The sequence below is a fragment of the Jaculus jaculus genome, chromosome 1 (genome assembly GCF_020740685.1).
Source record: "Jaculus jaculus isolate mJacJac1 chromosome 1, mJacJac1.mat.Y.cur, whole genome shotgun sequence".
In the NCBI taxonomy this organism is placed as follows: Eukaryota; Metazoa; Chordata; class Mammalia; order Rodentia; family Dipodidae; genus Jaculus; species Jaculus jaculus.
The window spans coordinates 56,318,461-56,345,404 of record NC_059102.1 but is presented as its reverse complement, the minus strand read 5'-3'; positions in this window follow the sequence as shown (position 1 = coordinate 56,345,404).

Below are 26,944 nucleotides of genomic sequence, written 5' to 3'. Positions count from 1 at the left end.
TCTTGAATTTATTTGGTTTCTTTGAACATACTTACATTCATTCTTTAGAGTCAGCTGTCTGGCATTTCATCCAATTCACTCTCACTAGTGGCCATTACTGTGGGATTCATAATTTTTGGAGGAGTTATGCTGTCTTGATTTTTTGTGTGTGTTTCTTATATTTCTATATTGGAATGTTAACATCTTTGGTTATTTCCTTGCTTGAACTTTTGTGTTTGTTTTATCAGCAGTATGCACAGTGTATATCTCAAAAAGTATATCCCCAGTCTAGGAACTCACATTGTCTCGTGGTGACCTCTGTATTAATCTCAGAGCAGAATACTAAAAGCAGAAGTGACCAAATCTGGTATACCTGCTATGAAAATGTCATAGGAGTGAATTAACAATAATTATCTCTCCGACTTCAGTAACTGTTGATGTATAAACAAGCAGGGTTGGTATGGCATATACTAGAATTTTGGTTACTTTGAAGTAGGAAGGAAGTAGAGTGGGTTAGGATGGAGACTAGTGTGAACTTTGGAAGAGATGAAGACAAAAAAATCTAGGAGAGGAAAAATTGGATATTATTAGGTACCACAGATTTTAGAGGTTCTTAAGGCTATGAAAAGTTGTAGTTATGGAGTATAGACAGTAGAGAATAGGAGGTGAGAATGTGATGTAGAGGTTAGACAAAGAGGGATAGTATATGAGTTGTGTGTGTGAAAAGTAGAGCGATCACAATAGTGGACTTGGTGGATAAACATATAGAACAAACCTAAACTCCAACTGAGAAATATATAGCTACAAACAAAGCCATCATGAAATATATATATTCAAGAGTAAAGATTTTAAAAAAGAGGCACTAAAAAGGTCTTGAGAATTTCAAAAGTTAATACTAACATACTAATTATCAGAAAGGCAAAGTATACTAGATATGTATCTAGTCTAAAAAGCTGCTTTGGTAGGAGAGGGCTTAAATTCTTTCCTTCCCTATAATATTTCCTTTGGCAACATTTGTTGACATGGGAAATGTGATTAGCTTTTCCAGATCAAACCTACAGAATGAGATTTGGGGTATGTCTTGCCCCAATAGAAATCAGAACAGTTACTGGAGTTTCTATCTCACCTACATTGAGTTGTGAAGATGACTCTTCACTGGCACATTCTTGGCCTGACTCGGTTGGCTCAGCTGGGCAGGGTGTTTGCTCAGATGGCCTCAGTGCTTTGTGAGGAGTGGTGAATGAGGGTCTTTGACTTCTTGCCATCTCCATGGTCCCAGTGCTGGCACATGTGGGATGGAAAGTTGTGGAATGTTCTGTGGTGGTGTTCTAGTAGAGCTCAGCTGGTCATCTGTCCTTGTTGCAGGTTTCATTTTTAAGTTTTAAATTTTTATTTATGTGAGAGAGAGAGAGAGAGAGAGAGAGAGAGAGAGAGAGAGAGAGAGAGAGGGAATTGGCCTGCCAAGGCCTCAGCCACTACAAGTGAGTGCCAGATGCTTGTGCCACCTAGTGGGCATGTGTGACATTTGCCTCATCATTATATGTCTTGCTTAGGTGGGATCTGGAGAGTTGAATGTGGGTCCTTAGGCTTTGCAGGCAAGTGCCTTAACCGCTAAGCCAAGTCTGTAGCCCTCTTGCAGGTTTTTTTTAAAAGAAATCAAGCCGTGTGTTGTGGCACATGTCTTTAATCCCAGCACTTGGGAGGCAGAGGTAGGAAGATCAGTGTGAGTTCGAGGCCACCCTGAGACTACATAGTAAATTCCAGGTTAGCCTGAGATAAAGGGAGACCCTACCTTGAAAACCAAAATAAATAAATAAATAAAATAATAATAATAAATAAAATAAAAATAAAAAATCAATATTTATATGAGAGAGAGGGCAGGGGAGAGCATGGCATATCAGGACCTCTTGCAACTGCAAAGGAAGTCTAGATGCATGTGCCACTTTGTGCCTCTGGCTCTATGTGGGTACTGGGGAATCAAGCCTGGGTGGCAGGCTTCCAAGCAAGTTTCTTTAACTACTCAGCAATCTCTCCAGCCCTTTCAGGTTCTTTTGATTTCTGAAAATCTGGTATATGTTGGCAGGATCCCTTCCCTCCACTGCCCTTGATGTCCCCAGCTGTAGGGAGCCAATGCAAACACCATTACAAGATGGCGCTGGCTTCCTGCCAGTCTTGAGGTAAACATTTCCTTATTTAGGCAACGCCTTGGTGCCAACCTCGCTTGAGGTTGCGCATGCGCTTGACGCACCTTGTCTTAAGCCTATCCCGTGGCTCCTGGTGGCGGGTGAGCTTTGGCAGCCCATCAGTAGACGCCCCATAGTGCTCGGCCCTATAAAAGCAGCTGTAATCCTACCCTCCTCGCCCCTCGCCTCAGCTTTCCTGTTAACCAAGAGGCTCTCCAATAAAGTGTGATCAAGAAGGATCTTCGTTTGCCGGTCGTTCTTCTCCTGCTGGTCAGGGGGTTCGCTGCAAAGTGGTGCCGAAACCCGGGATGCCGGGTGCTTTGTGGTCACCGGGCGAGGGGCCGAACAGGATCCAGAACTTGACACACGGAGAGGAAGACGTCGGTAAGTCATCCCCAGTCATAATGTTATTTCACTTAGATCTCTACCTGATCCTTGTTATTTTCATTCCTGTGTAGTTTATTGTCCTTGTCGTTTGCTGTGAGCGCAACATGGGCAACTCAGAGGACAGAATTGGTAAGGGTACATTGCCGTTTTGGTGGCTGATTCATTCTTGCTTAAGTAAAGAAAACCACATGGAACTTATTAGAAGGGGATGGGAAGTTCTCACAAGGCATCAGGATAGCCTTTCTGAGTCAGATTCAAATGGGGAGTCAAAAACTAGGCCTAGAAAAAGAAAAAAAATAAAAAAGAAGGGATTAAACAAAGATAAAAGTTTAAAAGATGAGCTCAGAGAAACAGATGAAATCTATAATTGCCCCCCCCCCCGAGGGAGAAAAAGGAGCCTTTGACAGGCTCTACCCTCCCATTGAGGAGCTTACACATTTAAAAGTACTTGACACAGATGAGGAGGCTAGCTCCGATTCTGCAGAGGAGGAAGAAAAAAAATTATTTAAAGGGGAAGAGGAAAGACTAAAGGAGGCCACTGCCTGTTATAGAAAAGAACAATATAGGTCCCCGCCTAGATGCCCTCAGCTGACAAAGGGGTCAAAAGGCCAAGGGTGTGGTCCTTTACAGTTGATAGAGCCTTCCTCACCCCCACCCTATAACTCCCCTGGGGACACATGCCGCTTCATTAAAACAAAAACCTGGTCGCGGCTGGCCTCCGCTTTTCCCATTTTTGAGGACCCAGTAACTCAACAAAGGAGACATGAACCAGTTCCCTATAAACAACTAAAGGATTTGGTTCAGGCTGTCAAGGATTTTGGACCAGGTGCAGATTATTCCGTTGCGTTGTTGCGCAGGATTATTACAGCAGGGCTCGGAGCCTATAGTAAGAATGTTTAGACCCGATTCCCCTCAAATTGTTGAATGCCTAATTGTTTTGGAGGTCTTTCAGACATTCTCTACTTCTTTTAACTTGTTCACGGATTCCTTATATGTGGCTAATGCGGTTGCTGGCCTAGAGTCTGCTGCTTCTGTTCGCTCTGCTAGTCTAGTGTCTAATATTCTTTTACAACTTCAGTCTTTAATTTTGCAGCGAACTTGCCCTTTCTATGTCTTAGATAATAAATAAAAAGGATCGGATCTTGTTATAATAAGATCCAGGGGAGCTGTTTGTGTTTTTCCACAGGAACAGGATTCCCCTCATTGGGTTCCAGCCTGGCTGGTGAGGACAGTCAAGCGATCTCCGGAGGAGGGTCCAGAAGACAGTAAGGTCCATCAGGACGGAGATGATAAAGGTCTTGTGGATAATCTTCCTCCTGTGCCTGGAATCCATTAAAGGAGAGCCACGTTGGGGTATTCTGTCAACCTTTCCCAAACCTATGCCAGTGCTCCATTCTGCCACGGTCTTCCCTCGCTTATTTACAACTCCATTTTCAAAGTAGATTTTATGTGGGACAAATGGCAGCTGCACGGACTTTACACCCTTTGTACTGTTACAAGGAGGACTTGTAGCTTGCAATAATGTGCCCGGGACCCTCCATACGGAGAATCAAGTGGAAGAGGGTGTTAATGACATTGGACATGGCTGTGGGAGGAATACTTCCTTTGCCCCTGCGCTGGAGTGTGTTCATCCACCGTTTCTGTTCGTTCTTAGTATGCTATGGTCCTTAGGGTGCCCCGGTGGGTCCCCGTGCCTGTAGAGGCCCCCAGCACGCTATCGCTATTCAGACAAAAAAGAGATTTTGGTATCATGGCAGCGGTGATAGCGGCTGTGGCCGCAATAGCAGCTGCTGCCACAGCAGCCAGTTTGGCCATGGCCACTTCGGTACAGACTGCTGAAACTTTGAATAGTTTGGCCTTCTCCACTACCGTGGCCCTGGAGACTCAGACAGCCCTAAATTCCCATCTAAAGAGTGTTCTCTTATTTTAAGGAATGGGTAGGAGTGGGAATGTTCCTGGTGTGCTGCTTGGGAGGATGCGTACTTTGCCTCTGGTTGGTTTGCCGCTTGCGAGCCCAGACCAGGAGGGACAAGATGGTCATTTCTCAAGTGCTCGCTGCCTTGGAAAGTGGTTCCTCCCCCCAAATTTGGCTGTCAGCTTTAAAAGGCAATTAGCTCCCCTGGCCCTTGCACCCTCAGGGTCTCAGAGTACCCATTGCACGAGGATGGGCAGGGATCTGGTAGCTTTCGTTTGACCGCCGCCTTTGCACTCTCAGGGGATCTGTCCCATTGCACTGAGGAAGGGGAGGTTGAACTTCTTCCCTTGATCGGTCAACACATCATGAGGTGCGGACCTGATCGGGAAGGTGGCTATTTTTCCTGAGCTATGCCATAAGTTAATAAAAAAGGGGGAACTGTAGGGAGCCAATGCAAATGCCATTACAAGATGGCGCTGGCTTCCTGCCAGTCTTGAGGTAAACATTTCCTTATTTAGGCAACGCCTTGGTGCCAACCTCGCTTGAGGTTGCGCATGCGCTTGACGCACCTTGTCTTAAGCCTATCCCGTGGCTCCTGGTGGCGGGTGAGCTTTGGCAGCCAATCAGTAGACGCCCCGTAGTGCTCGGCCCTATAAAAGCAGCTGTAATCCTACCCTCCTTGCCCCTCGCCATCAGCTTTCCTGTTAACCAAGAGGCTCTCCAATAGAGTGTGATCAAGAAGGATCTTCGTTTGCTGGTCATTCTTCTCCTGCTGGTCAGGGGGTTCGCCGTACACAGCAGGGCAAGGATTTTGTGAGTGAGAAGTATTTCCTGATGGCCAGCCTGTGGTGATCCACACAGATTAGCAAAAGACTCCTGCTTCAACATGGAGATCTCCTTAGTGTGTATGTATAGGTCTTGTTTCTTGTCAAAGACAGAGCATATCACATAGTATCTTGCCTCTTGTTGCTTCCCCTGAGTTCTTTGGTGAAGCTCCTAGTTTGATATCTTAAGAAGGCCCACAAGTCAGATCTTGTGCTGTTACTATTATTATTATTTTGAGATGGGGCTGTCTATGTAGCCCATGCTGGCCTCAAACTCATAGCAATTCTCCTACTTGGATCTTGATTCCTGGGGTTATAGGCTTGTTTCCTCATGCTGGGCAGAATCAGAAATTCTAGCCTCCATTGGTAGCTGGGCTTGAGACCAGATCTGCATATTCATGACCTTAAACATCTCCATTAGGATCACCTAAAGGACTGGGTGAAATCCTGTCCTCCTTCAATGAGCTGGGCCCTCTATGAGCTTTGTTAACTCTCCCATTGGTTTGTGTTAAACACCATTGTTGAGAATCATTACTGTCCTTTACTTCTGTTTAGAGTTAATGTATATTAAAGATAAAAAAAAATGACAACTCCCAGTTGAGGAGTTACCTGGGCTAAGAACTGTATGCAGGTGGATATGTATGAGTTCATACAATCAATTGCTAGCAGTGAGCTCATGTCCTAGAGATGCCTGGCTGGGGCTGATAACCCTTTCTTTAATACATTTCTGACAAAAGTCTCTTGTTCAACCTGGAAGTACTAACTGGGAAGTGCAGTGAGTTTTCTATTGTGTGCAACGCATCATCATTTAGGCTGTTGCTTGTTCCATGGCTCATTTAAAAACTTGGGCTGAAGTTACTTTCTGTATATAGATGCAGTTTTACCTCTGGATGCCCTTCCCAGATTTCAATACATTCCCAATCTCACTTTCTCTGGGACAGCTTTATTTTTAGTGTTGAACAATTCTGTGTTTCAGTCCCCACCCCTGTTCTACCACAAAAATCCCTCAGGTGGCATTTTGGTTTGAGGTGTGTGTAAATATAAGGGTGTAGCACTGAGGTCAAGAAACCCAGGAGGTTAATAACTACAAGGTAGATAAAGACTTTTATACAGTGCTACCCACCATTTTATCTACTACCACATTAACTAAAAATATATGTCTGGAGGTTGTAAGAAATTTGGGGCTGGAAATACAGACTTGGGTGACTTTATTTTATAATAGAAATTTTGCCATGGAAGCCATCCAAAGAGAGGACTATTCACTCATTATCTCTTTTGAAGGTATTAGTGTCTATGAGGATAATTTTAAACTAACTCATAAGGAAGTATTGTTTTTCAAATTATATTTCTCAGGGCTTAGCTCAAGGTAGTGTTATAAAATCATTAGGTGGTGGGCAGTAAAAGGAGATGGAAGGATAAAGGACATAAAATAAAGATGAGTGTGTGAAGGACATATTTTGCACATATGGCAATTCTATCTGAAGCTAATGCAAAGCTCAATTAAAATTTTTTGTATTATTTATTTAAAAAATTTTGGAAACAGGGTCTCACTATGTAGCCTTGGATGGCATGAAACCTGCTAGGTGACCAGGCTTGCCTAAACATGTGGCCAGCCTCTCGGCTTTGACTCCTGTGTGCTAGAACTATAGACATGCACCATCATGCCCAGTACCTTTGGAACTGTTGAATAAAACACTTTTATTTGCTTTTAGATATTTTAGATACAAAGAGATAGGCATTGTATCTCCATTGTAATTTTTTTCTTCAATGAATAATTACACTTAAGATATTTGGAGATGGAAGGTAATAAGTAGATCTGATCTAGTTCTTTTATGGTTAAGCTGTGCCACAAGCCGTTTGTGGCTTGGTACTTAAGGCACCGATTAGTATTTTTATATATAGAAGGAAGAAGAACGTTTAGTATTCTATTTCTTCAACTGGAATCTGTAACATCTGCAGGTAGTTGCTTGCCATTGTAGGCTTCACTAGAGGCAGGAACTGGTTGTCGTTCCAAATGTCCTTTGGAGCCTGACTATGGGAATGACATTTTGAACTGCCAAGAAACTTTTGACTACATCCATGTATACATGCTGTCAATTTGTATGTTTTCTTTGGAGTTCCTTTGACTGTTTTCTTTCTATTGATAGAACATGTTCCTTATACATTTTACACATGATTAGATACCATATCTGTGTCAGATAATGAATAGAAAATAAAAACACGGATAAACAGTAGATCCCATTTCAGAAAGTGCTAAAGGAAACAGAAGTAGGATGAAGTGGGATATTCTCTCTCCCCGACCCACTTCAAGAGTCAAGCTGTTAGCTTGTTGCACTGTGCTGCTTGATTTGGGCTGAGGTCAGCTGCAGCTTCTAAGGAAGTGCTCTCATGTGTGCTGTCTAGTGCTGGGGGTAGAGGGAGGGAGGGAGGGAGGGAGGGAGAGAGAGAGAGAGAGAGAGAGAGAGAGAGAGAGACACTAAGCTGTCGTGATACAACCAAAAGCTGTATATAGCACAACAGAAAGATGGCCTGAACTACCAAAGTGTGGCTTGCTTATCTAGGCAATATTTGCTAGAAAAGACACTCCCCCTTTCCACCCCACTGCCATTGCCTGGACAAGCGGTATGGTGGAACCACGGGCTATGTACTATGGAACCTGGGTCAGTCACCTGGTAGGTATGGGAAGGAGTGTGACCTCCCAGTGGTGAACACAGGCAGGTGGGCCTTCAGCACCTCTTCAGAGTCCCAGTCACGGAAAATCTTGCACATGGAAAGAATGATTTTGTTCAAGTGACCAAAACTTCAGAGTCCATGGGGAAGTTGGGGTTCAGATAAAGTCCACAGTATATAAAATATACTCAATTAAACTAAAACAAAAAATTTCACAAACCTAGAGAAAGAAGTAGACATCCAAACAGAAGAGCTATTTAGAACCCCCAAACAGACATATTATAGCCCAAAAGTCAAAATTATATAGAAAAATAGTAAATACTGTAAGAGAAAAGTACCAGTTTACATAGAAAGGCAGAAACATTAGAATGACATCAGATCTCTTGTCACCAAACTAAAAACAAGAGAAGCATGGGACGATCTATCTCAAGCGCTGAAAGTGAAAGGCTCTGCATGATTGATAAACCCATAAAAGTGAGTTTTTAAAATTGATGAAAAAAAAAAAGAATATTTCAGGTTACATGAACTCATGACAACAAAGCCAATACTTAAGATAATATTTAAAGAAATACTACACAGACAGGAAGTAGAAATTCTGGTCCATGAGAGTACAAGAAAGAATATAGTTCCTGAAGGGAATAGATGAATGAAGATCTGAGAAAGAACCCGTAATGCCCAACCCACTGAAATGGCAAAGCAGCAAAACCAAGGAAATAGGAAACCCTTTCAATAATTAATTTGAATGCAAATGGCCCAACTCAGCAGTTAAAAAATGCAGATTAACTGACTAGGTTACTAAACTAGATCCCATGAAACAAATGCAACACGTAAGAAAACCATAGGAAAGACCAAAGCCCTCTCAACTGACCTTAAATGCAAGTGATCTCACTTCACCCATTAAAAGACATAGACTGATTGGATCAAAAAACAGATTCAACTGTCTGTTGTTGCCAAGAAATCCAGAGTGTCAAAGAATGGAAACCAACCACCTAAGCAGATAGAAGCCATCAACACAGCTGACATAGCTATTCTCATATCTGGTAAAGAAGACTTCAAAAGGATAAAGAGAGTCACTAGATATTAACGTCAAAAAGATAAAATATGGCTGGAGAGATGGCTTAGAGGTTAAGGCACTTGACTGCAAAGCCAAAGGACACATATTTGATTCCTCAGGACCCATGTAAGCCAGATATACAAGGTGGCTCTGTGTCTGGAGTTCATTTGCAGTGGCTGAAGGCCCTAGCACATCCATTCTCTCTCTCTCTGCCTCTTTCTCTTTCTCTAAAGTAAATAAATAAAATATTTTTAAAAATCAAACATTTAGAAAAAGATATAACTAATGTAAGTATTTATGCACCAAATTTGGGGGTTCAAACTTTCATAAAACAAACACTAGGAACCATGAAAAGTCAGTTAATTTGAAATATTGTAATAGTGGGAGATTTAAATAACCCACTATAATCTTTAGATAAGTCTTTCAAACTAAAAATCAGCAAAGAAACTTAAGAGCTTCATTATGCCATAGATCATTTCTATTTAATAGGTATCCATAGGATATTTCATCCTACAGATATGGAATACACATTATTCTCAATGTCCCTGGTCCTTCCACAAATCAATACAAAGTCCACAAAACAAGCTTTAATACATAGAAAATATTGAGCCAATTCCTTATACTTTATCAGACTGTAGTGGAATACAACTAGAAATCAACAGCAAGATGAACAACAAAAGTGACACAGATACTTGAAAACTCAGTGGTTGAATTTTGAACAAATTAGGGAGGAAATTTAAACATTGTCAGAATCAAATGAAAATAACAGAATAATCTATTAAAAGGAAGCATCTATAGCAGCTCTAGGAGGGAAGTACATAAGTGAGATCTCAAATTAATAACCTGATATATCTGAAAGTTCTAGGAAAACAAGAAGAAAACCCAATTGTAGCAGATGGCAAGACATAAAAAAAAGAAATTAATGAAACAGCTTTAAAGAATGAAGCATAAAATTGATCAAAGATTTAGGTTTTTTTTTTTTTTTTTTGATTTTTTGAGGTAGGGTCTCACTCTAGCCCAGGCTGACCTGGAATTCACTATGGAGTCTCAGGGTGGCCTCGAACTCATGTCGATCCTCCTACCTCTGCCTTCCAAGTGCTGGGATTAAAGGCATGCGCCACCACGCCTGGCAGATTTAGGTTTTTTTAAAGCATAAACAGGATTGACAAATTCCCAGCCAAACCAACCAAAGGAAAGATATATAAGACCCAAATTAGTGAAATTAGATATAATAAAGGAGTAAGGGAACTGTGATAACAGACTTCCATGAAATCTAGATGATCACTAGGGAATACTTTGGAAACTTACATTCTAAAAAGCTAGAAAATAGTGAAGAAATGGATAAATTCCTAAACACATATGACCTATCAAATTAAATTAAGAAGATATATACAACTGAAACAGGGCCATAAGAAATAATGAGTTTGAATCAGTAATTAAAAATCTCCCCATGAAGAAAAACCTAGGACTGGATAGATTCACTTTTGGATCCTGCTACACTTTTAGGGAAGACCTAACACAAATACTTCTCAAATTGTTTCACAAAGCTAAAAGGGCAGGAACTCTGTGAACCTTTTCTATGAATCTTCTATTACACTGATGCCCAAACTGGGTAAGGGCCCAACAAGAAAAGGAAACTAGGTCTATTTTCCTGGTGAGCATAGATGGAAACATTCTCAATAAGCACTTGTAAACTGATTTCAAGTATATGTTAAGAAGATATATATATCATGAGCAAGGTTACTTCTTCACATATACAAATCAACAAATGTAATACACCATGTAAGCAGACATGGATACAGAAATTACATGATTATCTCAAAAGGTATGGAAAAGGCATTTGACAAAGTTCAATATGCCTTCATGACAAAATGCTTAAGCTCAGAATAGAAGGAACATAACATAATAGAGTCATTACCAGGCAAAACTATAGCCAACATTATGCAAATAGGGAAAACAGCATTTCCTCTAAAATCTGGAGCAAGACAAGCATGTCCACTGTCTCTACTCTTATTCAATACAAGGCTGGAAGTTCTAGCTGGAACAATGACCAAAGAAACAAAAGGGACACAAATAGAAGAAGAAGTAGTGAACTATCACTTTTTGCACATGACATGATCTTATAACTGAAAGACCTTACAGACTGCAGCATAAAACTCTGAGGTATAGTAAATATTTTCATCAAGCTGGACATGGTGGTGCACACCTTTAATCCCAGCACTCGGTAGGCAGAGGTAGGTGGATCACTGTGAGTTTGAGGCCAACCTGAGACTACATAGTGAATTCCAGGTCAGCCCTCCCTCAGCTAAGTGTGAGACCCTACCTCGAAAAACTAAAAAAAAAAAAAAAAAAAAAAAAAAAAAAATCATCAATATAGCATGATACATAATCAGCATTTTTTTTTCTATTTACCCACATTAAACTTACTGAGAAGATCTCTAATTCACAGCTTGTGGGAATGTAAACCAGTGCAATCACTATAGAAATAAGTATGGAGTGTTTTTTTTTTTTTTCAACACCAGAAAATGGAATGACCATGTGACCCAGCAATATCATTCCCTGGCATATACCCAAAAGACTCTAAGTTTTACCATGGAGATACTTGTGCCTCCATTTTTATGTTGCACTGTTCATAATAGCTAAGAGATGTGTCTGCCTAGAGGTCCACCAACAGATAGAAGATAAAAAAATGTGCTATATACACATGATGGATCTTATACAGTCGTAAAGAAAAATGAAATCATGATATTTGCAGGCAAATGAATAGAACTTGAGATTATTATGTTAAATGAGGTAACCCATTCTCAGAACAACAAATACTACATGTTTTCTGTAATATGTGGACTCCAGAGTTTATCAATCTATCATCTATTTATCTTCTATCGTCCTTCTATTACCTATTATCTATCATCTATCTATCTTCATAATTATCTACTGTATGAGTATATGTGCATATGTGTCAAAAAACTAGACAGAGGATTCAGACAATGGGGGGGGGGAAGAGATCTTAAGGGAGGAAAGGAATGTAAGAAAGGAAGAGGGTAATAGAATGTATATAACATGAAAGCAGAAGTGTGGCTACTGGGTGGATGAAGGAGACCAGTGGGAGGGCGACACAGGGATGGGGAGAGGAGAGCTGGGGAGGAAAATCATCAAAACAAACTATATATGCAAATGTCATAATGCAACCTTTAGTTTTCATGCCATTTAAGTTTATAAAAGTGAATAAAATAAACTTATAAATGAAATATAAGCATATAAATGGCTGCAAGTATTTTTGCATGTATATGTGTGCATGGTGTGTGTGTGTGTCTGTGTGTGTGTGTGTGTGTGTGTGCACATTTTGTGGAGGCAGAGGACCATGTTAGGTGCCATCCTCATTTATGCTATCTGGCTGGGTGTGGTGGCATACACTTTTAACCATAGCACTTAGGAAGCAAAGGCAGGAGGATCACTGGGAGCTTAAGGCCAGCAATTCCAGGTTTGTCTGGCCTAGAGCAAGACCCTATCTAGCAAAAACAACAACAAAAATCAGGCTATCCACTTCATTTTGAGACAGGGTCTCTCAGTGGTCTACAGTACACTGATTTTACTAGGTTGCTTGGCCAATGAGCTCCAGGAATCCATCTTTCTTTGTGTCCCCAATGTCAGGATTACAGGTTTGCATCACCACACCTAGCAGTTATGTGGGTATACTAGGGATAGAAATCAAGTTCTTATGCTAACAGGGCAAGAACTTTGCCAACTTAGCCATATCCACAGCTTTTGAGTTTTGGATATAGTATTAATGGTGGTGTAATTTCATTCTTTTGTATGTGAACGTCCAGTATTTATAACATTATTTATTAAAGAGACTTTATGGTCTCTTATGTGTTCCTTGCATCTTAGTTGAAAATCATTTATCATAAGCATGTGGATTTGTTTCTGGACTTTACCCTACTCCACTGGTATGTGTATCTATCTTTATGCCAATACCTAGCTGTTTTTTATTACTATAGCTTTTTGGTTTATTTTTCAATCAGGTAATTTGATGTTTCCAGCATTATCATTTGATTTAAGACTACTTTGGCTGTGAAGAGCCTTTTCTGAATACATGGAATTGTACAATTACATTAAAATATATTTTTCTTACAGTGTCATTGGTGATGTGGTGGGGACTGCATTGAATCAATAAATCACTTTGCATTTTATGAATAGATTAGTATGGATAGTTTAACAGCACTGTTTTTCCCAATCCTTGAATATAAGATATCTGCATTTATTCAGGAAGCCACTTCAGGGCTTTGAACAGTGATTTAATGAGACCTGATTTAAGTTTTTCAGAGAGAAGAAAGTAGTGTGACCACATGAGGCAGAATGTTGCTTACTTGAGAGCAGACTGTCCCAGGAAAAGGAAGAGCATATATGAAGGCTAAGAGCAGTGAGGAAGCCAGAAAATACTCAGAATGGCAGGAGTAGAAAATGCATGGGAAACTGATTCAACTGAAAATGAAAGACCATTGCTGTAATTACTGGAGGTCCATGATCCTAAAAGTCTGTATAAGTGCGCGCGCGCACACACACACACACACACACACACACACACACACACACACACATTGCTTAATATTTTATTGATCTTTAGATTATGAAACAATGACATTCAAATATCTCATTGTTATTCCTCTATGCAGGGAGTTTGTCAGATGATTTTATATAAGTTCCAATTTTTATTTCAGGCATTTCTAAAGTGGGGAAAATGTAGATTTTATTTGTTTGAACAATGTATTTTCCCTTCCAATATGCTCATAATTTTATGTTTGCTGGTTGTCAGACACTCTTGTCATATAAAAATGAACTACAAAATTCATAGTTATTCTGCTTGATTCTATTCCAAAGTTATAAAATGGAATCTGGTGTCACAGAAGTTTGCATAACAACCTGTGAGGGTTACTGCTCCATTCTGAGCTCAAACACAGCCAAAAGTGAATAGATTAATCTATAAATATTTAAAACAGTAGTGAGTTAAGGGAACAATTGAATAATAAAGCCCTAAGCCTCAAGTTCTATAAAAACTTTTAGCATTTATGCAAATAAAGCTTTCCTACTTATAACAAAATGGTGTTTGCTATATGAAATGCATTGATAAGCAAGCCTGAACATATCCTATATTATAAATTGAAAATTTGCCAAAAATAAGACAATTATAAATTAATACAGTACAAATATGAAAAGTCTACAAAAATCATAAAAGCCTGTGTTTAGACTGAATATTGTCCTTTCCCCCAAGTCTTAATCCCCCAAACCTGTAAATACTGAAATATTTGAGAAATATGTGTTTACAAATGTGATTAAATTGAGGGTGTTGAGCTGCAGAGATGGCTCAGTGGTCAAAGGTACTTGCTTGAAGAGCTTGTAAATCTGGTGTTGATTCTCTAGCCAGATGCACAAAGTGGCACATGTGTCTGGAGTCTGTTTGAAGTGGCAAGAGGTCCTGGTGCACCCATGTATTCTCTCTCTCTCTCTCTCTGCTCCTTCTCCACTATAAATATAATTAAATAAATATAATTAAAATAAATAGTATGTATTCAGATGGGGATATTATTTTGGACAATGAGATGAATCCTAAAAGCATCCTCATGGAATCTTGTAGACTAGGAATGAGGAGGGGCATAGGTGGAGAAGAGCATGAAAGTCAACAGAGGAAGGCTGGAAAACACCAGTTTGAAGATTAGAATGAATTGCACACAAGCCAAAGAGTGTCTGCAGCCACCAGAATCTGGAAAAGATAAGGCACAGACTTCCCTAAAAGAAGTGTGGTCCTTGTAACATCAAAGATTTTTCTATTGATATTAATTTGGGCTGTGGAGACTCAAGAACATAAGCAAATAAATCTGTTGTTTTGAATCACTGGCTTGTGACGATTGGTTATGGAGCTCTCAGGAAACAAACACAGGGTGATGTGGCCATGCAGCTGCTTTGCCTGATGGCATGTGTGTGGAGGTGATGTGTTTCTTTGAGGGCCAGTACTTCCTGTCTCATACTGTCTTCTATTTAGTGATGGACAAGTTTGCAGATGGTGGCTACCTTCTTGTCCCAGGGCATTAGAATTTTCTGTGGAGACGGGAAAATCATTAGTTTACATGACTACAGAGGCTTAGAAGTCTCTTGATCTGCCATGTGCCCCCTGAGAATCAGGAAAGCAGGTGGTGTAACTCGGTCTGAAGCTGGGGTATATGCCCTTGTAGAGATCATAATATGAGAGAACCAGGAGTATCAATGCCATGAGCAGGGGAAGATTGATTTCTCAGTTTAAACATGGACTTGGAACTGTCCTATAAGGCCCACATTAGGTTCATGTTTATTCACTCTGCCAATTAAATGATAATCCCTTCTGGAAACACATTCACAGATCCAGAAATAATATTTTACCTGTTGTCTGGGCATACTTTAGCCCTGTCACATTAACACTTAAAATTCCCCATCATAGTTGGGTCCACAAGCAACCACGGAGCAGAGCACCCCTGATGAGTCATGAAGGACATGTGTGTTATTAAAAATTGACAGACATTGGTCATTTTCCAAGCAACTCATGGTCTAAGCTACTCAGCAGCAAACAACCTGACATGATACTCACACAAGTGCAATAGTGGCACCCATCCATGGTGGGAAACCAACTGCTCTTGATTTGGCTAACTGATCTGCTCAGTGGAACAGAATCCATAGCTGGAGGTGGGAATCAAGTCAGAACCATATCCTAAAATGAGCCCACTTTCCATTATCAAGCTCCCACCAATCATGGGCTATAAGAGGGACTACACCTATTAAATTCTCTCTAAAAAAAAACAAAGGTTGTCCCATTTATCTGGTGCTACCTTCACTCTTCATTGGAGAATTTGCTTCTCTTTTTCAGATCTATGCAGATTCTAAGGAGAGAACCAGCTCATTACACTTCAAAAGGGCCCCAGCTGAAACTAAGTGTATTTGGGGAAATGAGCAAGAGTGCTGCTTTCTTGGTGAACGTGGTACCAGCACAAGGGTGAAGTAGATAGACACAGAGAATACTCAACTCCTACCAAACCATATATCCAGAGACACAGAGGATCCCAAGACCTTATCACTGAAGAAGACCTAAAAAAAACCTAACATGGCTTGGGGAAATTTGCAGAAAAGGGGACAGAAAGAATGTTAGAGCCACAACATGTTGGGTCATTATGCACAGAGACATTGCCTCTTACCCATAACTGATGGCTAACCCCACAATGCTCTACCCATATTTCCCCACCAGGAAGGTCCCTGCAGAGGAGAGAAGACAGGGAGGAGTCTAACTATGGTGCCAACATGGATGTAAACACTGTGTATATAACTAATAAAAAAGAATTATAAATCAAGCCTGTTTACTATTTATTTAAATTATTATTAACAATAAAAATCTTAAAAACTAAATTCACTATAAAAATTGACTTTTGGGGACTAGAGAGATAGCCTAGAGGTTAAGGCATTTGCCTGCAAAGCAGAGGGACCTATGCACGACTCTCCAGATCCCATGTAAACCAGATGTACAAAGGTGAGGCAAGCGTAAGGTTGCACATGCCCACTAGGTGACAAAAACATCTGGAGTTTTATTTCAGTGGCTGAAGCCCAAGCACACCAATTCTTTCTCTCTGCCTTTGTCTCTGTTTCTCTGAAAAATAAATAGGGCTGGAGGGATGGCTTAATGGTTAAGGCATTTGCCTGAAAAGCCAAAGGACCCAGGTTCGATTCCCCAGGACCCACATTAGCCAGATGCACAAGGGGGTGCACATATCTGGAGTTCGTTTCCATTGGCTGAAGGCCCTGGCATGCCCATTCTCTCACTCTCTGTCTCTTTTTCTGTCAAATAAATAAATATTTAAAAAATTGACTTTTGTTGTCTAAAGCTGAACCCTGGTGACAATTTTGTCATCCTTTCCTGACATGAGACAAGGAGACTGGTCAGATGCCACTGCAATATTTGTGGTCATATTGCACCTTCTACTCCCCAATGGTCCCTTGGTTCCTCTTCCCTCATAGGTTCCCTCATAGGTTCCTCTTCTTCAGCATCTACTGAACCCACAGCAGTCTCAAACCTTGTGCTACAGGTCAGTAGTGCCACATGAGGTGGTGACACATATTCCAGGGTTCTAGAGTCACCTAAGTAGAGGAATTTCTGGACTATTCCAGGTGAAACATTTTTTCCCCTCTTGCAAGACTACTTGGAGGCTTCTACATGTTGTGCAGTGCAACTCTCCAGGATGTTGGCATGCTATATATTATTTTACATTCCTTTATGGCAGAATGAAACAGCCCAAGTAACACTTTCTGTGTCTGTAGTTAACGCAGCACATCTCCATTAAACCACCCTTGGGGCAGCACAGGGTTAGGATCACTTCAAACACTTTGCTGTTGATGGACTATCCTGAACTGTTGGGAAAATAGGTTCATATGTACCTGCAGATGCTTTACCTGACAGGTGAGGGAGGTGGGAACTGAGGCGCTGGAGAGATTCCCTTGCATTTTCCACATTGACTATATCAACTCCTGTGTGCAAGTCCAAGAGACATTGTCTAATGGATGCTGCCAAGGGCTTGCACTTTGCTTCTCAGCTCTTTGATTTTGGATGGATTCCACCTCTTAATTTTACCAGATATGTTTCCATCTCTGTAATTTGATTCCAACCCTACAGCTCTTGGCACTCATAGGCACTAAGGAGCATGTCCCTACTTTTTATTAGCCATTGTCCTTGGAAAGACTTAAAGTGTTCTTTTAACATCCAAGACCAAGTGATTCTTTATGAGAAAAATGTTTGCCAAAATGGAGAATCAGCATGAGACTTCAAATGACCTAATAAAAAAAATAAATAAAAGGGAACTGGACTGGTCCCACAATTAGTGGAACCTGAAAAATGACTCAGTTCTTCTGGCAATGCTGAACACTAAATTTTTACACTGCCACCCCTCAAATCCAGTCCCTTTCTGTATAACTTTATAGAAACTGTCTCCTATGGGTGTGATATTCTGGACCATCCTTTTTTGATCTCAACCTCGTGGCTTGCTCTGGACCAGTGGTATGCCAGCTATCTGAAGGAATGAAGTCCTTACTTTATATTTCAATCTACTGGCAATATGATAGCCAACTCACAAAGTTCCCAGATATTTAACAACTGACTCTTTAAACCTGGAGAATCTTGCTTCAGCAAACTGCTACTTTGGGAAATGTGATATTAGCAAATATAAAATTGAGATTTAAATGGGCTTCTTCACTTTTACTTCTTATTCATTGTTGTGAGAACTGCTTGAACAAGCCTCCTTCAGAGAAGATACTGATGGAGCAGATTCCCAGTTGCTCTAACCAATGGCCATCTGACTAATAAGTTCGTACTGACCTCAGACATATAAGTAATACACTGGCTCTTCTACATGTTATATGTCTTGTTATAGTTACTGGTTACACAACATTATTGCTAAAATCATAGGGTGATATGGTACTTTATAGAAACAACTCATTATGATATGGACTCCTCCATGCCTATTCCTTTTTTTTTAGTCTTAGGTTGGCTTGAGCTCATGTTGATGGCCTTACCTTTACCTGCCAGGTGCTGGGATTAAAGGTGTGTACCACCACATATAGTTATTCTTCTGTTTTGACTCCACCAACCCATGAGAGGTGTCTAGCATAAGAAGAAGGTCCTCTTCCCCACTGGGATGGGATCTTTGGTAGAGCAGAAGAATTCCTTCTCCCCTGCAAAACCTGTGAAACTTCTCTACAGTGGTGTCCTGGGGTCACACTGGATATGCTTTACTCACTGGAGGAATTTTCACACATCTAGGTTTCCCAGAAAGGGGTCTCAGGAAAGGAGAGCAATAAAAGCTACCTAAGGTTTTCTCTATATGTGTGAGGTGTGTATAGTGTGTTTAGTATGTACTATGTGTGCAGATGTCCACATCCATGGGTGTGTGGAGGCCAAAAGAGAAAGTTTGTCACTTACCCATGAATTTCTTTCCTTAAGATTGTGTTTCTAGTTCAACCCTGCACTGCTCTCCATCAGTGATCCCTAGTGATTATTTTAGCTCTCCCCTCTGTAGACAAGGTTACAGATGTGTGTGGCCACACCCAGCTTTTTACACATGAGATCTAGGACAATGAACTTGGTGGTCTTCAGCCTGAGAGACCCTCATGCTTAAGTGGCAAGCACTCTTCACTGCTGGGTCATCTCTTCAGCCAGTGGGCTTTCTAATCTCAAAGCTTTAAGATAGGCATGTTCCCCCTTTAACAATGACACCATAAGAAACTTAGAGGAGGGAAAATTGACTTTGACTTACTGTTTCACACTTCAGCATGTGGTTAGTTGCCTAAGTTGTTTTTGAGCCCATGGTGAACTAGAGCATCTGGATGGGGAGCATGTGAAACAAGACATTGGTCATCTCATCATAGCCAGGAAGAAAAGAGAAGAAGGAGCTGAGGCCCCATTATACGGAACATATAACAGATTTCTTCTAATTACCTCCCAAAGTTTTCACCACTTCCCAAGACCCCATTAATTTATGAAACTGTAAATGGATGAATTCCTTCTGGAAGTCAGAGCTCTCACGAGTCAACCACCTCTCAAAGGTCTCCTGAACACTGCAGCACTGAGGACAAAGTCTTCAACATATGAACTTTGGGAAATATTTAAGATTAAAACCATAACCATTGTGCTTATTTTTTTAAAAATATTTATTTATTTGAGAGAAAGACAGGTGAGGGAGAATGTGCACTCCAGGGCCTCTAGCTGCTGCAAACAAACTCCAGACACATGCGTCACCTTATGCGTCTGGCTTATTTGGGTACTGGGGAGTAGAACCTGGGTTTAGGCTTCATAGGCAAATGCCTTAACCACTAAGCAATCTCTACAGTGCCCATTGTGTTTCTTGAAGAATGACCTGCAAAGGAAATAGCAAGTGCAACCCTGCCCCCACCCACCCAGATAAGGTATAAAACTAATGCTCCACATCAGTACATGTCTTCAGATTCTCTTAGAATGTTTTCATAGCCTAGGGCAGTGAGAAGGAAATGGAGCTGGTTGAGTCCTCACTTATGACTGCTGGGTCATCTCTATTAGACCCAGTCAGTGCCTTGTCTGTAGCTCTTAGACCTTGGGTATGTTTTGGTGAGCCCTGCACAGTTCCTACACTCTACAATGTTGAGAAACTGGGGAGCTTCCATGGTAGAGTTTTCTTCTAGAGTATCACAAGAATTTTGCATGGCTATGGGAGGAGTCCTCACAGTGACTCTTGGAAACCAGTGCATAAAAACAAAAAAATCCAGTTCCCTGGCACATTAGTGAAAGGAGCCTAAGGTGTCTGCTTTGCATAAGTTCTCAGCTTCCCTCTGGTATTAAATCCCACTTGTCCACAGAGATAAGTGTGGGTGTCTGTATCCTCCAGGCATCCAGGCAACCATGGTGAATGCAATGACAAAAGATTCATTTTTGGGAGACAGTCTCTGTGAACAGCTCACTTTAATCAATAGGGAAATGGGTTTATAAGCAGTTGAGGGTCGTAAAGGGATTGGATGTACAAGGTTGCTTGCTGATGCCTAATTAGCATATGGAGACATACATTCCAGCACATAGGCAAGAGGGAAGATATAGGGTACAGGGGGATGGGCTGGGAAAAGGTTGCTGGCTGATACTGTATAAGGAGTTTCCTAGGAACTGGCCAAGGGCAAAGCCTACTTTCAGGTGTGCCAAGTTTGGAGAGGGAGTAGCCTCCTGTAGCCCAGGAGTCCTTGGCCATGCCTGGCAGCTCAGGCCTGTCTACTGAAGGCTCCAGCCTGTGCCTGGCAGTGCCTGACAGATAAGTGGCTTGATAATATATTTTATCAATTGCCTTCTTTCTCTGTATTCTAGGGTCCTATCTGTGTTTACTGCTCTCCTCCCTGAGTAATTACTCAAGCACTTATTTCAGGGTTTGCTTCTTGGAGAACTCAAATCACAGTTATTAAAGTGACAGCAGGTGGTAAGTTATCCAACTACTTAGTGAACAGAAGACTGCATACAAGTTCTGTGGTGCACTCTTGTGCTCCAGCCAATGTTTGGTCTGGAAGACCTCACTGTACAGACACAAAAATACTCTGATAATGGAAACACACAGCTGCAGACTCAGGCCATGGGTGTCTACAAAGAAGAGGGATATCAACCTTGCAGAAAACTCGAGTGTTTTTTGAGTGCAGGTGGTGATCCAATGCTCAGGTAGCCAGCTCTTTTCACTGCTCTTGGAAGGTCAGTGAGGCCATTACAAGATTTGTAACCTGTCATCTATATTGAAATCTTGTCATTTTACCAATCACCTTCATCATTGCCATCATCAAATATTTCTTTTGGCAGTTCACATGGCTTTTGGATAACATTATTTTAAGTGGCAAGCAATCAATATTTGAGGTATTATTGATTCTTAAGAAAACATCCTGAAGCCATCACCATGTTTGCTGCAGCACTGAGGACAAAGTCTTCAACATATGAACTTTGGGAAATATTTAAGATCAAAACCATAGCCATGTGAAGCTCTTGAATGAGTTCTGACATGTACACATCACTCGGTGAATTTTCTTTTATTGTCATGAATGCTGTAAATATTCAGCGACAAGCAATTGTTAAGACAAATTCCAAAATGGCATGCACTTTTAAACCACAGGGAAGAAAGGAAAGAAGAGGTATATTATAACTTTTGAGAGTATATAAACTTTTGTAGTGTTGTTTTTTTGAGGCAGTCTCATGTAACCCAGACTGGCCTTAAACTCTCTATGCAGCTGAGGTGGATATTGAGCTCCCAATCCCCCTGCTTCTATCTCACAGTGCTGGGGTTACAGGTGGGTGCCACCATTCCTGGCTGAGAATATATAAACTTATGAAAAAGGAACAGATTACTCCAAATATTTCAACCCTTACATAAGGACCTGGAGGATGAAAGAAAAGTTCGAAAGTGCTGCTGGTAGTCACAAGCACAGGGATTGGAACAAGCCTGGGCCTTGCGAGGGGAGCCCAGCTCCTACAAGTACGTTAAAATCCTTCCTTCATCCTCTGTGGACTCATGGGAACCTGCTGACACATAGAATGCACCAAACATGGTGATGGCTTCAGGATGTTGTCTTGAGAAGCAGAAACTTGTCAGATTGTTTCTGAGTATGTAGCAGAAACCCCTATCCAGTTTGCCTCTGAATCATTTATGTTGGTGTAGGGTGTAACAGCTACGTTTGAAGATGTTTCTACATAAAAGCATAGGACCAGATTATTGTCTTACAAATATAACTGATTCCTATCTACCTTTCTGCTCTTCCTCAAATTATGTTCTCCTCTTTGACATGAGATCTTTTGTTTCATAAGAGACGTTCTGACAGCTGTTTTCCACTTCAATCCGAGTTATGTGATGGATACCACCTTTAACATGTATGAAATGGCCAAGATGTGCTTTTCCTATTAAGCCGTCTTATCTTTTACGACATTGTTGTTTTGGGTCGTGAAAGCTTAATGCTTTGGCTTAAATGGTGGTTAAATTTAAAGGCACTACTTGTTGAGTTTGATCTCAAGTCCATAACATTAACTTTCCATTGTATTTATGCCTAGCAATTTTTCTCTTGTCCATGTGTCATTTATTTTAAGGACTAAACAATAAGTGTAGAATATGGCATCATCAACTTATGAGATTTACTATCTCTAGTTGACTTGAACAAGTAGATTTCATATTGCTGGGAGACAGGTGGTATTTGAGTCATAATAGTATTGTTCAAAATCTCTTGAGTTTCCATTCTTGTCTTGCTTTCTGACTTGATTTCCTAATTTTATAGATACTTGGTTAAGTCCACCTGGATGTCTTTCCTAATGTGTCAGATATGTGAGGGAAGATAAATGGTCTCCAGCCTCTTTACTCTGAATGCTACTGAGCAACTTCCGAATATCACATGTAACTGAAGAAGCAGCAGAAATGTGCTGGGCTTTGTGGCCCATAGAAGTGAGAAATGAAATAAAAGGATTGTTATAAACCACTTAGCTTTTTCAGGGAGGATGATTGTGTGGGAGAAGAAAAATGTAAGAGAATTCTTGCAAACAGTGCATTGTCTGCACTGATTTAAAAGTTGTGTGCCTTGGAATGATATAGCTAAGGTAACTTAAACATAAATATGTTAAAGGTCTTGTCTTGAAGTAAAAACCCGAGGATCATTGTTTCAGTGTGCATATATGCTTGGAAGGACCAGTGGGAGGCTCAGAGAAACTCACCTCTGGAAAGCCTCTGACACACAGCAGGTGGCCGATGGTGTCTATCAGCATAGGCACTGCCTCACATCAGGCATGGTTATCAGTACTAGGGTTTTTGCAGTGGATGAAACAGGAGACTTCCCTCTCTTGTGGCATATACTATTTATATAATATTTTGTGCAGGATTAAGATAGTATATAAACAGACAACTATATGGTATTTCAGTTGCAATAAGTACTGTGCAGAAAATGAATTGGCACAAGGTGTTTAGGAACTCTGGGAAAGGACAGAAGAAGTGGGTGGTGGCCCTTCATCATTTTAGAATGAGGATATTTTCACTGGTAAGCTGACATGTGAGCAATGATCTCATAAAAGTATGAAGCTGGGGAAGAACATTCCATAAGGTAAGGCTGGCACAAAGCTCCTCAAGCCTGTGGGCTACATGTCCAAGGATAATACAGGGTCATCATGGTTCGAGTAGCATGAGAGGAGGGAGACATAAGTTGTGTGCTTATAGACAGCAATGCTTAAGTTACCCAGGATCTCAGAGTTTTATCTTTTCCTTAGGAATAAATGGGTACCAGTGGAGGCATCAATTGAATAATCTGGTTGTTAGCTTTTGTTGTTTTCCATTATTGGAATGGCCTCTTAGCAGATGACAGAGCCAGGAATTGACTCTGGGTCTGCTTAGTCTTCAAGTCCTTGCTTTGGCTTCAGCTGTAAAACCCTGTGGCTTGTGATGTGTACGGTTCCCGAGCCTATAGCGTAAGAGGGCTCTCTATCTCCAACAGCTTACGGTGAAAGAAAAGGCAAGGCCCAGAAACACCGAAACCCTTCTCCCTATTCACTGCTGTATTTGTCAACCAGGGCCATTAACCAGCCTCTATTGGTCCCCCAGCTCTCCAGGATAGCTGGAAGAAACTAGAAATAGATCATTTTCCTCGGTGGCAGAAGAGTTGTCCATGCTTAAGTTTAGGGGTTTTCTTTCTTCTCCTCTCCTTCCTTTTGTGGAACATATAAACAGATCTGGATGAAGACTATCTTGTTTCTCAAAGGAGACGCTTGGAGGGAGGCTCTAATGATTTTGGGTACAGTAACCTTTCCTGGCCTTGCTACTTCCACTGAATTCACCCTATGAGAGCACAATTTACATAAGTGGATCTGTAATAAATTTCCCCATAAATTCCTTCCAGCAGCATGCAAACCATTTTAGTTCCACGCTGTGTGCTCATATAATGATCTCCCACCTGGCTCGGAACCGTTTTATGTGGGAACATTAAACTAATTTTGCTTGGAATGTGGGGATGGTTTCTCAAGATGGCGCACCTGATTTTAAATTGCTGGTCACAAAGCTCTTCCGGGAGATGGATTGATCCCTAGAGGGTCTTTAGGCTTTCTGTTGCCCTTAGAACTTCTCTCAGAACCCAGCTCATCTCTGACAACCTTCTGCTTCACATTTGGTATCCCTGTGACAGCCACCAGATGATCTGGAAGGGTCAAGAAGTCATTCCACTTCCTCATATGCTACTGCCATCATTGTCCTGGAGGGGGTAGGAGCAGGCAGAGGTGTCGTGGGCCACTGTGAGGGTGTGAGAGTGACCGGGATGCTGATAGAAGTGCAAGATCAATTGGACCTTGTCACCAATTCTGGGTGAAATGATACATTTCACTAGTGGTTTTTGTTTGGTGTCAGAAACAGTCTGAGTATATGAGCAGTGATCTCTGCATTGTTTATGACGAGAATATGCCTTACTTCTGGAAACAAGCTGGTCTTCAGCAGTGTGGTGAATGGTACTAGAGGGAAACCTAATGCAGCTACATGCAAGGGATGCTTTGGCAGAAGATGCTGAGCATTGATAGTTTGTCTGTTAGCTACCGGATTCTACTCAGTAAAGAAGGCAGGAATGAATCCAGGGGAATCTTGACATGCAAGATCTAATTTTGTGAAAAAGATCTAAGAAAATATGATAGTATTATGTTTGCACTGAAGGAAGAGCTAAACTAGGCCAGCCTTGTGGTGTTTGTTCCCTAAGTGGCAACTCCTGCTGCATTCTTAACTTTGAGAAACCTTGGCTGAATTGAAATCTCCTGCTTATGCTTTGTGGAGTATCTCAGCTTCAAGCAAAGCCCCATTATCCTGCTTGAGATAGCTGGGATGATTGCTGGGTTATGAGTATAGTCAAAGACCCTGGCATGAAAGAGATTTTAAATGAACGGATGAATAGAGCAATCAAAGGGCCATCCAATCAGATCTAGTCAGATTAGAACTTCATGCAGCCTTGCACACAAAAATAGATACAAAGTGCTCTGTGACATATCAAAGTCACTCATCCGAGGCGCTCGTGTTGCCCTGACCCTCAAACACTGCCCCGGAGGCTGACTATACTCCATTCCCACAGGCATCTGTCACACTGCCAATGTGGAGTGGAAATTCACTTGTACTATTGCTGCATTTGTCTCTTACTGCTTTTCATCTGGAAGGATTTCTGTGTTTAGGATTTGCTCAAGTATTCTACAGCCATTAATATCATTTTCTAGTGGCTTTCAGCCTGTCATGATTGGACACATTTTTGCTTGTCACAGCTGCAGGGGATGGGTAGGAGGAGGCAATGACATCTGCTGGGTGAAGGCTTGAGAAGCTACAAATCCTACAGTGACTAGTGCAGTCCCCCCCACCACCACAAAGAATTGTTTGGCTAAAATATCAATAATGCTGAGGTTGAGAAACCCTGTGTTGTTAATTCCTATAGCTTTATGTTATCTTGGTATCTGTTTTGAATATCTTCTGGATGACTGAGTCATCTGTGACAAGGCTTCCACCTCTTCCCTAGGGGGTAGCTAGATGCATTCTCCTGGATTCGTTCCCCTGACACCCACACTCAGTGAAAAGAGCACGGCTTTTTGCATGGACTTGCTCTTAGTCATGGTGGGACTCCATGAAGCTCTGGTCAGATGCTCTACAGCTACCAGTTAGAACTTGCGTGTGCAGGGGCTTGCTTGAGTAATATGATGGGCTCTTGGGGAGGTTTTCGTCCACAAGTTCCCTTCTTTCTTGCTTTTTACCTGCTGATTGAGCATGAGTGATCTGGATGCTGAACCAACTCCTGGTCTCCCTGTCATGGTGCCTTTCTCTCTGGGGATGTGTCAGTAGCACACTGTGTTCTTGAGTTTCCTCCTCCATATTTTCCTGACCTATCCAACCAAACCCAGCTTACTTCTTAGGTCCTAGAGGGATAATTCTTGGTAACAATAAACTGGACCTAGGTCAGGCAAGAGGGTAAATAAGCTTGCAGGATAAATAAGCTCTTTGAGAAGGACAGAGGGTCCCAGGCCAAGCTTTTAGGCCGAGGCTGTCTTATCCCACAAGCACATACTCTAGGCATCTCTGGCCACCTTCCCAGGAGCCTGTGTCAGGGCAGATCTAGAGTTGATGGCAACTTTGTGACACAGGTCTCACAAATTTGAAAACAAACAAACAAACAAAACCTCCAAAATATTAAACACTGATTTAGAGTGAAGCTATTGGCAATTTCTAATTGAGGAAACAGCCTCACAACCACCCCCAACAGCTTCTGCTTTACTCCACATTTTCATAATGTCTTATTGTCTATGTTGGGGACAGGGATATATCCCAGTTGGTAGAGAGCTTGTGTAGCATGGCCAAAGCTCTAGGTTCAATCCTCAGAACTACATTAAGTAGGA